Source organism: Schistocerca cancellata, chromosome 6 (genome assembly GCF_023864275.1).
Source record: "Schistocerca cancellata isolate TAMUIC-IGC-003103 chromosome 6, iqSchCanc2.1, whole genome shotgun sequence".
Classification (NCBI taxonomy): Eukaryota; Metazoa; Arthropoda; class Insecta; order Orthoptera; family Acrididae; genus Schistocerca; species Schistocerca cancellata.
Window position 1 is genome coordinate 264,702,794 of NC_064631.1, and position 15,497 is coordinate 264,718,290.

Here is a 15,497-nt window from a genome sequence, read left to right on the forward strand (position 1 = left end):
CGCAACCGTCTCCATGAAGCTGGGCTACGGTCCCGCACACCGTTAGGCCGTCTTCCGCTCACGCCCCAACATCGTGCAGCCCGCCTCCAGTGCTGTCGCGACAGGCGTGAATGGAGGGACGAATGGAAACGTGTCGTCTTCAGCGATGAGAGTCGCTTCTGCCTTGGTGCCAATGATGGTCGTATGCGTGTTTGGCGCCGTGCAGGTAAGCGCCACAATCAGGACTGCATACGACCGAGGCACACAGGGCCAACACCCGGCATCATGGTGTGGGGAGCGATCTCCTACACTGGCCGTACACCACTGGTGATCGTCGAGGGGACACTGAATAGTGCACGGTACATCCAAACCGTCATCGAACCCATCGTTCTACCATTCCTAGACCGGCAAGGGAACTTGCTGTTCCAACAGGACAGTGCACGTCCGCATGTATCCCGTGCCACCCAACGTGCTCTAGAAGGTGTAAGTCAACTACCCTGGCCAGCAAGATCTCCGGATCTGTCCCCCATTGAGCATGTTTGGGACTGGATGAAGCGTCGTCTCACGCGGTCTGCACGTCCAGCACGAACGCTGGTCCAACTGAGGCGCCAGGTGGAAATGGCATGGCAAGTCGTTCCACAGGACTACATCCAGCATCTCTACGATCGTCTCCATGGGAGAATAGCAGCCTGCATTGCTGCGAAAGGTGGATATACACTGTACTAGTGCCGACATTGTTCATGCTCTGTTGCCTGTGTCTATGTGCCTGTGGTTCTGTCAATGTGATCATGTGATGTATCTGACCCCAGGAATGTGTCAACAAAGTTTCCCCTTCCTGGGACAATGAATTCACGGTGTTCTTATTTCAATTTCCATGAGTGTATTTTATTGGCTGATCTTTCTAAGACTACACTTGATTTGCTATTTATTGCAATGACTGTATCATCGGCAAACAAAACAAACTTGGCATCTGGTAATGTTACTGATGAAATTTCATTGATATACACAAGAAAAAGTAAGGGCCCCAAAATGGAACCTTGTGGGACCCCACATGTAATTAGTTCCCAGTTGGATGATGCCTGATAGCTTGATACATGTCTCTTTCCTAATAACACCCTTTGTTTCCTGCCAGAGATATAAGATTTGAACCATTTTGGAGCATTTCCTGTTACACTATAATATTCTAGTTTACTTAAAAGGATATTGTGATTTACACAGTCAAATGCCTTTGACAGATCACAAAATATACCAGTTGCCTGCAATTTTTTGTCTAATGAATTAAGCACATTTTCACTGTAAGTGTAGATAGCCTTCTCAATATCAGAACCTTTTAGAAATCCAAACTGTGACTTTGACAGTATGTTATTTGAGATAAGATGGTTATAAAGACGACTGTACATTACCTTTTAGAAATTTTTTGAGAATGCGGGCAACAGTGAAATTGGACGGAAATTTGATGCTATTTCTTTATCTGCCTTCTTAAACAGTGGCTTAACTTCAGCATATTTCAGCCATTCAGGAAATATTCCACTGATAAACGACTGGTTACACAGATAGCTTAATATGTTACTTAGCTCAGTATCACATCCTTTAATTAATCTTGAGTTCAAGATTAACCGTATACGTTGACGACCTATTGTTGGCCAATGCCACTTGGCATGACCATTGTGACCTGTTAGATGAACTTTTTAGAGCATTGCGCGGTGGCGGAACGACTCTAAAGCTAAAGCAATGCGAATTTGTGAAGCAGGAACTGAAATTCTTAGGGCATGTAATTACCACTGCTGGTATCACGAAAGACCCAGAGAAACTAGAGGCAATAAGGAATTGTCCTCCACCCAAGTCTAGGAAACAGTTAAAATTTTTTAGGGCTCACAGGATTTTACCGTAAATTTGTAAAAGGACAGGTGTTTAGTGCTGAAAATTTGAATAACCTCTTACGCAAAAATGTTCCGTTTGTGTTGACTGACGGTTGTCAGGCCGCTTTCGAGAGATTAAAAGACGAGTTGTTAAGATCTAACGTACTATTTCATCCTGATTTATCGCTACCCTTCCATCTGGGGACGGATTCGTTGAATTACGGGGTGGGGGTAGAACTGTTCCCAGAAGTTGGTGAAGGAGAGGATAAGGAACACCGGACGATAGCGTTCGCGAGTCGGACTTTATCAAAAAGTGAGCGAAACTACACTATTTCTGCGAAGGAGTGTCTCGCTACCGTGTGGGGATTCAAGAGTTCAAGGGATACCTATCGGACCATAAGGCGCTCACTTAGCTGAAGGATTGTAAACTACTTCACGAAAGACTGACTAGGTGGTCGCTGTGTTTACAGCAATTTAACTATGACATCTGTTACATAAAAGAGACCGACAATTGCGTAGGGGATGCGCTATCGCGGTTGCCCGAGTCTAATCAAGATGTATTGTAAGATGAGTCAGATGGAGTGGTCAAATTATACTATTTTTAAAGACGTTGAGGGACGTAAATTAATAGTGAACATCTGTAAGAATCTACGTCGTCATCAGAACGAGGACGGTTGTTTAAATATGGTGAAAACCTGATACGACGAAAGGAGTCCAGAAGGAGAGAAATTAAGGAAGTATTACAAGATATACGATCATATCTTGTACATACGTAAGAGTGAAGATAATAATATTTGGCGGGTATGCTGCCCCACCAAATACGTCACGGAAATAATAGACTACTACCATTTGGCGTATGGTCACTGTGGACCAAAGAAATGTACGGAAAATCTGAGTGAAGTAGAGCATTTTAACAACATGTTAAAACGCGTTATTGACAGAGTGAAAACTTGTGATTTATGTCAGAAGGTGAAGGTTACAAACTGTACGAGTCGTGGTCCTATGCAAAGTATAAGGCTTAACGACACCTTTGAATTACTGTGCGTGGACTTGCACGGACATTTGCACAAGTCATCAGGAAACTTTGCTTACATTTTAGTAGTGCTAGAAGCTTTTTCCAAGTTCATCAAACTATACCCGATTAGGAAAGCTACAGCCAAAGCGGTCTATAGCAAGCTTGTGAACGATTATTTTGTTCATATTGGTAAGCCAAAGGCGATTCTGTCAGACAGTGGGGCACAATTTACTTCTAAGTTGTGGAAAGAAGGCATGGCTAGTAATGGGGTCGAAGTGATCCATATTTCAGCTTACTGTCCAGCTGGAAATCCCGCTGCGAGGTATATGCGCGAGCTAGGCCGACTTGGCCATACCTATTGCCACCACAACCATAGGGCATGGGGCAAATATGTTGCACAATTTGAGAGAATTATGAACACCTTGAGACATGAGTCTACGGGATTTTCTCCACAGGAAATCCTGTTAGATGACAGAAGTAAAAGATTAGTGGAAGAGATAATCAAATTCCCTCCATGGACTGAAATTAGTATAGGTGTGAAAAAAGATCGTTTGCGAGAAATAATGAAGCTAAAAGCCGATGCTCGCATACGTCGTCATGACGCTAAAGCGCGTTTTGCTAAGTTTGCAATTGGAGACTTATTACTTGTAAAAGCTCATGAGAAATCGAGCGAGATAGACAACGAAATCTCTAAATTTGAGTTTGTTTATAATGGACCATATAAAGTCATTGGTATACCTCACATAAATGCTTATTGCTTAGAGTATCCAAGCTCTGGAAAACTATTAGGTATACGGAACATTGTAGACTAGGATTGATTAATACCACAGATTGGGTAATTTGTACAGTATGTAAATATAGAGTGTAAGATTTAACGATTTGCTACATTGCCATGCTTTTGCCTGACAAAGAGGACATTAAAGAAGTTGTAATTAATAAGTAATTAGTTTTGACTAAATGATTATTAATCAGTTGAAAAATCCAAGCTGCTAGGTTAAGTTTTCAGCTGAGTCACAGTAGATTAAGGAATGTAAATATGATATTGTAACTAGCTGTAAGATTTCATAAATATGTGATTTACTAGTCATTACCGACGTACTTAGACGTTGATTTAAGTTTCAGGCTAGTACATGCGTGTGATGATGGACAGTGTTGAGTTATCCACTGTGATAGTGTTAATGGACTCCTTGAGATTACTCGGGAGAGGGTTTTTCCGAAAGAATTCAGTGAAACGGACGTTCTGGAAATTCCGTTACACAGGCGAGTGAGATCACGCGTGCCGCACAGGCGAGCGCCACAATACTTGCGAGGCGGAGCCGCTGTTGGCTCTTGTGCCGCTCTCGGCATTCTTTGTACTTTCGGGTACGGAAGGTGGAGTTGTTTTTCTTCCCAGACAGCTGATGTGAAAGAATTCTGCTGTCAATATTTTTTTTTCGATCTGCTGTATATTATTTTCTTGTTTAGCGTTAAGTGGACTCTCATGACGAGATTATTAATTATGAAAAGGGTATATAAAAATGTGTATTCTATGTAATTAATTATTAATTTGCGTATTTTGATATACCTGTTTTTTATGACCATGTACTCTGGTTAATTTTGTAAATAGTATTCTTGATACTGTTAGGAATTTTGCTGATTTAGAATAGCTGAACCATTTTCTATATTTTCTATGAATTTTAATATGTTGTCAACCTGTTTTCTTCAGTGTAAGATGACAGACTGGAATAAGGTTAGGAGTGTCTCCACTCAATTATTATGGTCTAAAAATTGGTTTATGGTTAATTAGCCTAATGCTAAATTTTCTTGATATTTTGAGCACATGCATTTCCGCTGCTTTTTTTTTCCTTTTTGGGACATTTGCTGAGTCTGTTTGGGTTACACGAACATTCTCAGACAATGTGGGGCACGTGTAACGCCGGAAATGCATATCCTCTTATTTCCATCTATTGTACTATAAATTTTTTTCCTTATTTTGTTACCCGAAGATTATATATATATATATATATATATATATATATATATATATATATATATATGCATTTATGTCGATGTCTAATTGGTATGTTTTGTAAATATTATTTGTATTTTTACGTTGGGTCTGGCCAAGGGAAAACTACCCTATAGAACGATTACATCGATAGGTCGTCTGGAGAACCAAAGTGTTTAAGATCTTTGGTAGTGTTAACTCTGCCGCATGGAGCGCGGGCAGAGTGAGTCTGGCTGGAGTAGGGCGGTGGAACAGGTGTATTGTGTGACGCTCCCGCGAGTTGCCGCGCTTTCGGGGTTTGGCAGCATGTAATTGCGCTCGATTTGCTATGATAGTTTCTGACACGGTGTCGCGGACGGGAAGCATTAGCTGGCGCACATCAAGAGCCCGTTTCGCCTGGTGACCGTGTCGAGAAGAAGGCGCGCCAACATCCAGCTTCTGCAACAGCGACGGCCGACAGTGGGGACTGTCGCTACCTCCCCGATCGACGACTTCAAACCTTCAATCAACCAACAAGGGAGACTAAAAGCACGTAAAGTTTTAGAACTGTATGGCAGACCTCAGCTATTCAAACTGTTGCATCACAAAAATACAGCAATTTAGCATGAACCTTTGTTGCTCATTGTCCCAATTGCATTACCGAGCAGGGTCCCTTCCTTTTCTGGAATGAACCCGAGTGTCGTTTAGATTCATATGCCAGCATTAAAATAATATCATTCCATTTCACTGCTTTAATTTCAAAGTTTAGTTAAGGTATTCATAGCTGGCTACAATATTTAGATTACACAAGCAGAAATTAAGAGTGCGAGCTTTGTTACCATATTTTAGTTTACCTGTGACTGCAGTTCAGCTTGGTACATACTAAATTTTACTGTTGTTAATTGTTCAGAATCATTTAATTCAAGTTCAGAGTTAAATCTCTTATTTCTAAATTGCGTAGATTCAAGTAGCTTTTGAAATGATTGTTGAGGTAGCCCAAGGCTAACCTTATTTTATTGAATTTCGTAGTGCTTCAGAAACAAAGTTCAGTATTAATTTCAGTCACTAAATTAACTTTCAATTTTCCGGTTTTATTAATTCTTTTGCTAAATTAAGTCAGAGTGTAGCGAAATTTATTACTTCTGACAAACATTCAGTTTCCACACAGCATGTGTCAACCTTCAGTTGCCACGCTTTTAGTGCTCATTATATGTGCATTAATCTTTCATTTTCAGTTATTATAGTAGTTGTCCATAGGACTGGCGACCGTGATTTTCCCCAAATCTCAAATATCTAAATAACGCCAATTACTTGTTAACGTAACGACCGCACATTTACTTTCTTTATTAATTTTACCCTTTTCCCAAAATTAATTTTCACCAATTTCATTTGCATTTTTCCTTTCATTTAGAAGTAACCCTTTCCTCCCTCTTTACCGACAAATTAAGTTCTGTGACGATTGCTTTTCCCAAAATTCCATTAGGTGCACGCGGTTTAATTTTTCATTGTCATTAAGGTCGATAAGTGAGGGGGAGGTTACAAGGGCAGAGAACGAGCAACTGTGAACAGTTCAGTGGCAGGGTTGTTCCCACAAACCAACGTCGACAACAATAGTTCAGGTATCCCTGCTGACGTCGCAAGATGACGATCAGAAGATGGAGAGAGAGAGAGAGAACATGTGCGAGAATATTGAACGAGTATTTCAGAAAGTAAAGGGAGATGAAAATTTAATAATCATGGAGTCTGGGGGGCGGTTGAGGGGAAGGAACAGAAGAAGTTGTCACGAGAGAATATGGAATAGGCAGCAGAAATAAGAGAAGAGAAAGACTAATTGATTTCTGCAATACATTTCAGATAGTAATAACACATACAACTACAAGAGGATGAGTTATTCTTAAAAAAAAAAGCAAAAAAATAAAAAGCTCGGAGGCTTGGGGAGATTCCTGCTGGATTCCATCATGGTCAGACTGAGGTTCCGAAATAATGTTTAGGAACTGTACGGCGTACCACGGAGCAGATGTACAGTCAGATCATAATTTAATAATAAGGAAGAGTAGACTGAAGTTTAAGACAATTGTACAGAAGAATAAAAGAAGAAGGAAGTGGAATACTGCAGTACTGAGGAATGTTGAAACGGGTTTGAAATTCGCGAGGGATGTAAAAACTGCGATAAGGAATACCACATTCGGCAATTCAGTTGAGACGGAGTGGACGTCTCTAAAAAGACAATTACAGGTGTTGGATGGACAGGCATGGGAAGGTAACTGCGAAGAAAAAGTACGTGAGGAAAGATATCTTGCAATTGATAGACTAACGAGGAAGCACAAAAATGTTCAGGTAAAGACGCTACACAGCGACATAAATTACTTTGGAATGAAATAAGTAGAAACTTCAAGGGAGCCAAGGCGATATGTCTGCAGGAAGAAACGTAAAGAAATCGAAAAAACACATGGTCGTCGGAAGGCCTCGGCACATAGACAAGTCAAAACGACCTTCACTGACATTAAAAGGGAGGGTGGTAACATTAGGAGTGCAACGGGAATTACACTGTTAAATGCAGATTAGAGAGCGGATAAGAGAGATAAGGGATCCAGTATTAGAGTCAGAATTTAAAAGAGTTCAGGAAGACCTGAGATCAATTAAGGAAGAAGTGATAGGTAACATTCCATCTGAATTTCTGAAATCATCGGAGGAAGTGGCAACCGAAAGACTATTCAAGTTGATGTGTGGAATCTATGAGGCAGACTTTCGGAAAAGTATCATCCACACAATTTCGATGATAGCGGGGGCAGAAAGGTGTGAACACTATCGCACTGTCAGCTTGACAACCGATGCATCAAAAAATGGTTCAAATGGCTCTGAGCACTATGGGACTTAACTTCTGAGGTCATTAGTCCCCTAGAACTTAGAACTACTTAAACCTAACTAACCTAAGGACATCACACACATCCATGCCCGAGGCAGGATTCGAACCTGCCACCATAGCTGTCGCGCGGTTCCAGACTGTAGCACCCAGAACCGCTCGGCCACTCCGGCCGGCGACAACCGATGGATCCAAGCCGCTGACAAGAATAATATACCAAATAATGGAAAAAAAAATCCTGAGGATCTGTTAGATGACGATCAGTTTGGCTTTGACCTAAAGGACAGTTTTGAGTTTGTGCTTCGTAATCGAAGCAAGACTGAAGAGGAATCAAAATACTCTCATACAATTTGTCCATCCAGAAAGAGTTAGACAATGTGAAGTGGGACAAGTTGTTAGAAATTTTTAGAAAAGTTAGGAGCAACAGGGAACGACATGTGATGTACAATACGTGCGAGAGCTAAGAGAAAACAATAAGAGTGGAAGACCAAGAAGAAAGTATTATGCTTCAAAAGGGTGTAAAACAGGAATGCTGTCTTTCTCTTTCGCCCCTACTGTTCAAACAATACGTCGAAGAAGCAATGGCGGAAACAAAAGAAAGGTTTGAGAGTGGGAGCAAAATTCGGGGTGGACGCACGTCAGTGATAGAATTCGCTGATGACATTTCTATCCTCAGTGAATGTGGAAAAGAAATAGACGATCTGTTGGATGGAATAAACAATCCAACGAGTGTAGAATATAGGTTGAGAATAAATAGGAAACAAGACAAAGGGAATGAGATGCAGCATAAACATTACGAGATTTTTAACATCAATATCGGTGGACTTGAAATAGATGAAATTAAGAAATTCTGGTAGCTGGGCAGCAAGATAACCCATGACGGACTTTGCAAGGGACAATACAAGGATATGGAAAAGCATAGTAGCACAGTCAAAGACAGCACTTCCGACGAAGAAAAATCTCTTGGTATCAACATAGGTCGTAATTTAAGGATTAAGTTTATGCGTTTGTGTATGTGGATCACAGTATTGTATGGTACTGAACAATGATCAGTGGGAAAACCTGAACAGAAGAGAATCGAAGCGTTTGGGGTGTTGTACTACAGAAGAATGTTGAAAATTTGGTGGGCTCATAAGGTAGGGGAAGAAGAGGTTCTTCACAGAATCGGCCAAGAAAACATATGGAAAACACTGACAAGAAGAAGGGACAGGGTGATAGGACGTCTGTAAAGCCTTCAGAGAATAACGTCTACAGGGCTAGAGGGAATTGTAGAGAGTAAAACTGTAAGGGAAGATAGGGATTCTTCTACACCCAACAAATAATTGAGGATGTATGGTGCAAGTATGTGAAATGAAGAGGTTGGCACAGGAAAGGAATTCGTGGAGGACCTTACCAAACCAGTCGGAAGAAAGAAAATAAAAAGACCCGGCCTGAATTTGGAAGCAGTTTAATACAAGACTCATCCGACCGAATGACTATCTTACATTCCCCCAGAAAAAAAAAGAAAAAGACTGGGCCATAATTTGGAAACTGCGAAACACGACTCGTCCGACCAAATGACTGTCTTTCAATCCTTCGTAGACCAGGTTTAATGACTTCGCCACTTGGTTCTGCTGTTATGGGAGTTACCACCACTGATGAGTGGCTTTGGGATACGGCTCGCCCTGCAGCTCCTGCTTATAGCGCTCTCTTCTTCAATGATCGTCTTTCACGATCATTGTACACACACTTCGCGTAGCTTGCGAGTTTGTCGATTATTTTTTTCATCTTTCCCGGTATACGGTATAAATATTGGATGCGGTGTATCGTGAAACGTAAAACATTTCATCTCCTTTGGACATAGAAGCACCCACAACACGACCACCAACAATTTTCCCACATTCTGAATCACTTAGCTGTGACATAATTCGTACATATGTGCACATAATACTGTTTTGATGGCGACTGGCATTTTGTAAGCTATTGGGGACATCGCACAGGTGCCCTTAATGAAAAGAATACTGCAACCGAACCTGAACACTTCGCTAGCATCTGCATTTATGTTCAGGTAAGCAGTTCTCGTGGTGTTTCTATATTTTTTTCCCGACCCTGACTCTACGGGACTGTGTTTTGGAAATTCTACTTGTTATTGGCGGCCTCGGATTAACGCCATCTATAACAAACGATAAGATTTCACGTGGGTGGGTATAGTCGAAGCTCGTAGTGGAGAGGAAAATATAGAGAGGTACTAATCAAACAGTGAATATAGAGTGGCTAATGATGATGATGATAATGATGACGATGATTATGGTGATGACGATGATTTTTATGATACATATAACGTACGAAACTGTGAAGCCGTGGGCCTATTGCACATCGTATAGTCTTAGATCATACCTCCGTTGGTCTTTGTAATCAATGGAACCCGAGATATGAGCCCTTGAAAACTCACATTGTAGAGTCCAACTTTTCGGAACGTGTTGTTACCGCGCAGCGTCGTGCACGGACCGTTAACATGGGCCCTAGCTTTTGCATCTCACTGTTTCAGAAATGTTTCACCGCTAACAACACAGTGGAATTAAAAATAGCATTTCCATATGAAAGCGTGCCTGTTTAGTTTCAACGCGAAGCTGCTGAAAGTAAACAGACACGCTTTCACATTCACTTCCTAAAATGAGCCGTTGTTCACTGAATTAAAAACACAATATATTCTCCCAATAAAATTAGAGGCACTGTTTCCCGTAGTACTAAACTTCCTAACAGTCATTAAAAATGTTAAGGATAATTGCAGTAGTGCTGCCTGGTGCAGTTACAGACAGGTTTGTCCAGAATGGATACGATACGATAACTTACGAAGGTGCAGAGAGATTCTTTCTAATTTTGCGGCACCTCTTCTGCCATGGCGACGGTTCCACACCCGCAATGCAATCAAATTAATCTGCCGAAAACAATCACAACGTTCGTCAAAACATAGTTAATGTAGAGTAACGAAATTTCTTAAATACATTTGCCTAGGTAACTCATTTAAGAGACTACCATTTAAGAGACTACCATTTGCAAGATCATAGGTTATTGTAAGTGCGATATAAGCCTCTGCAAACGTGAAATACTGCTACATTAACAACCGGTGTAGCCACCAGGATGTTAAATGCAGCCATCCAAACGTGCTTGAATTGTGCTGTACACTAACCGGATGCCAGTTTGTGGGACAGAGTTCAATGCCTGTTGCACTTGGTGGGAATGTTAATGCTGTTTATGGGCGACTCGGAGCTGCTGGCCGGTGATGTCCCGTATATTCTCGATTGAAGACAGATCTGGTGGCGGCTGCGGTGGCCGAGCGGTTCTAAGCGCTACAGTCTGGCAACACGTCGAAACTCTATAGAGCATACTGGGCTAAAACAGCGGTATGTGGACGAGCGTTATCCTGTTGGAAAACACCCTCTGGCAGCACAACAGGTCAGTTCAATAGATTGACGTACAGATTTGCAGTCACGGTGTGTGGAGTAACGATGAGAGTCCTCTTCTTGTCACACAAAATCGCACACCAGACCATATCTCCAGGTGTAGGTCCAGTGTGTCCAGGATGCAGACAGGTTGGTTGAAAGCCCTCATGTGGTCTGACTCGAACCAACAGACGGCCGTAACCGCCACCGAGGAGGGGCCAGGTTTCATTAGAAAACACAACAGACTTTCACCTTGCCATCCAGTAAGCTCTAGCTTGGCACTACTGAAGACGCAAATGGCAATGGTTTGGAGTCAGAGGAATTCACATTACGGGGCGTCTGGCTCGGAACTCTCCGTGGCGTAACCGAATTGTTACAGTTCGTTGGGTCACCGTGGTGCCAGCTGCTGCTCACATTGCTGCTGGAGATGCAGAAAGATTCGCGACAGCCATACGCCGAACACGATGGTCTTCACTCTCTGTAGTGTTACTTGACCGTCCGGAGCCCGGTCTTTTTGTGACTGCATATTCTCTTGATCACCGCTGCCAGTAGTCACGTACAATGGCTACAGTTTTGTGAAGTCTTCCTCCAATATCACAGAAGAAACATCCATGTTCTCGTGGCCCTATTCATACCCCGTTCTAACACAGTGAGGTGCTGATGATGGCTTCTTTGTTGCTTTAAAGGTATTCTTGACTGACGTCAACTCAACACGTCTCATTCTCAAAGCTAACTAACGCTTACGACCCCGCAGCAAGTATTTAAAGCAAACCTGATTTGCATACACATAGCTGCCCGGAATTTGAACAGACATCTTTAGGGTTTAGAAACACGCCTACCAACTTTCGTTTATATCTCACATTTCCTTCGTGGTGCTGCGAGTTTTTTTCCCCTATTGCTCCAATATCGGAAAAGAAGTTGTGACTAGGATGTACTTTGTCGTACATATGCAGCAGATTTATTAATAAAATAAAGTTTCCTAACTCGTCGCCCTTGTTCTATCACTCAGAAACCATTTAGGATGCGTTACCTTCTCCTTTAGGTACATTTTAAACTAATATTTTAGGATGGAATAAGAAAACGTGTGTAGTTAGACCGTTACAACTGCGTTAATTCGTTGTATTTCTAAAACTATTTCGTATTTGTCCAAAACAGGTATAGAAAAATGCTTAAATACAACTTAGGCTGGTCAATACCTTCAGGCCAACATCGCTCAGAATCGTAATTCCAAACATTTGTACCAGAAAATAGTTATTTCTTGGTAAGAGATACCTATTACAAAGAGGTATCGTTAGCATGTTTGGTGATTTATAAATACTGTTTTTCAGTAATTTGTGGTTTCGTTTGTAAAAAAACTGCGTGTCGTTTTAAAACTCAACTGACGATGTGTGCCTGTTTGTTAGCCGAAACGACGTGACAAGATGTCGACGCCATTCAGCTGTAATTCCAAACACTATTACAAGGCTAATCCAGCCCGGCAGGCTTCGACGTCCGTATCAGGTATCACTAGTCCAACAACTCATGCTTGTAAAATATTTACTTTGAAGCGCCATTTATATAGTGCGGCAAATGCAAAAATTAGAAATATCACGGTGTAAACGGTGTTGTAATCACGAACTGAGTATGGGAATATCCGTAACAACAGGTTGGAGACTGATGAAAAAGTGATTTGTGGTATCCAAAACGATCTCGACGAGCACAGCTTCTGTGATTAACTGATTGATGTGACAAACATTTCCATACGTAGTGGTAAGTAAAGCGAGGATCTGCTCCGCTCCAAGAACCACTAACACTCACCTAGCGTCAGAAAAAGTAAGTGTGGTAGCGTACACAACACTAAGGAATGGTACGAGGTGCCTTTTTAAGGAGATAAGGAAAGGAGAAATTCATGGAACTACTTGCAGTGCGGTCTATCAAATCAGCCGCCGATACAGACCCGCTGAGAAGTTGTTCTCGTCTGAGTCGAGGACAAAGGTAACATTGCGAAACCACATTGTGGAAGGGGAGGCGTGTGATTTCTCCCGACGTGTCACACCTACCATTGTGCAGAGGTTGACAGATGTGTTTTGATGATTGGGTTCCCGAGTCGCCTGCTCTGACTTTCAGTGAGAGCTGCACGGGGAAAGCAGGACGCAGGGCGCAAATATCAATTAACCCGTTCTCCGACGAACGCGCATACGAACCTGGACATGAACACGATTTCCAGCGCTATTAGCGAGTGCACAGCAATGATCACATGGACATGGCTGTCAGGGATTGCAGAACTCTCCCGCGGCGCACCATCCACACAGATTTTGAAAACGACGGCATTGTGATACCCCTGGACAATGTTGTGACAGCATCCGTAATACAAAGGCGCTTGATACTGTACATGAACAAGCAAACAAAGATTCAAACCATTATGATGAGCGACATTTTACAATATTTCAGGAATCAAACTTTGATCTGTAAAGCAGTGTATCTCGAAAGCAGTATAAAACCAAGTATGTAGTTTTTGTTCATGTGGTAGGTAATAATGTTTGTATTTCTAACTTATTTTGACACCTTAGCTTCCAAGATAATTTCAAATGAAGTTTTCACACCTATGTGGTTATCAGAGATGCACACAAATACTGAGTAAAACTTCCGGAGATTTGTGTATTTCCTTCGACTCGTATACCCTCAGAGATATGACAGCAATTTTAACAAACGACACAATATTTGCAGGCATACCGTAAGATATGACGGATTACCAACAGTGGGCTGGTACTCTTTCCAGCATGAATGTGGTTTTTTGGCGGTTTCCTACACTCGCCTTGGCTCATGCTGAAAAATTGCGCCTTAGAGACCGCAACACATAAAATATGACGACAGTGAAAATTTGTGAAATCCTGTATATAGCGTACTAGACGGAAAACCGGCTGGGAAAACATTTAAGATGCTATATCCAAAACGAAGAATTCTTTTGTATACCCTTTAATGTGGCGGTACCTTGGAGGAACTTGTTTTCTAATGCGAAAATTCGTGTGCTTCTTGTCGTATTTCGGTGCATGTGTTGGTTAAAGTTCATGAGGACTGGGTGAAGCGGACAGCACGTCGGGCACACCCCATAGTCTTAGTGTGTCATCGCCAGAGTTTGCCTTGTTCTGTATAAAATGCGACGAAACTGCAGAATGAAAGAAGCTACATCCAAATTAAAGGCATCGTTATTTTTCTTGTGTAGTTCTCTGTCTTACTGAAATGTCATATGACCCCCTTCCCATTCGAAACTTCCAAATTTCATCCAGGATGACGACTTCCGAAATGGCTACTACGTTGATAACATACTTTTATAGATTTTTCCCCTATCCCATTTCATACTTCAGGAAGGCTACAATTAAGCTTTCGTTACTTGAGAGGGTACTCTACAAAAATGCGTGATCGTAGGACAATGAAATTTTATGGAAACCTTTGCAACGACATGTGGAAGACAAATAACGAATAAGTTCCTGAATGTAACACATTGTAATCTCCACGTGAGAGGCTAAAGTTTATTAATTACGTAGTATGTTTACATTCCAGGTTACAAACATCTGCATCCACGACAGCCTCGAACTGCACTAGAGAATGCTCTACTGATGCTGGGATGTCGGCTACCTCCCTGGCTATGCTCATCTCTCATCTTCAACCTCCAAACTGCGTAAATGACTCGCTTAAAAACCCTGTGCTCAAGGTAATCCCACAGCCAGACGTCACACGGGTCCTAATCGGTGACCTTGTCGGCCGTGCAGTTACTATTCCAAATTCCCGAAGAAAAGTCGTCATAACATGAAATGTGCCGTGAAGCCACATCACACGGTGACGCGTTCACGTTGCAGGGGAACTTCTTGAACGTTCGTTGGTGGTGGCTCTCCGCAAATGCAACAATTGTGCATGTTCACTATCCAAGTGAATGTTTCAAGGCCACATGTTGTCCCCTTCACTCCTTGCAAGAAACGTAAGAGCGAAGTCTTCTAGAATACCTGCGTTACATAGTGAGTAAAGTGAAATTTGTACGCATAACATTTCAGAATTGTTCGTAGTACTTTTAGAAAAAATTAACTATGTAATCTTGAGCTCTCCTGACACAGCTTGTGCAGGGCTTGATGATAGCACATTGCGTCTAGCCACGGCAGAAGTAACAACTCATGGCGCATCAACTTGTCAAGTCTTCGAAGTACACACTCCATAAAAAAATCACGGAATACCGATATTGATTGCTACAGTTATTTAACCGTCGATGTATCTGATTCTGTATACATGGAGTGCGTAGGAGTCTGAGGACGGCATTAATGAGATGCCGAAACTGGTCGTTGTTTGGTGATTTTTCTTCGATAATTATCTAACCCCACGTTGATCCGTATCCACGATCGACAACGGAGACTGTAGTTAAGAT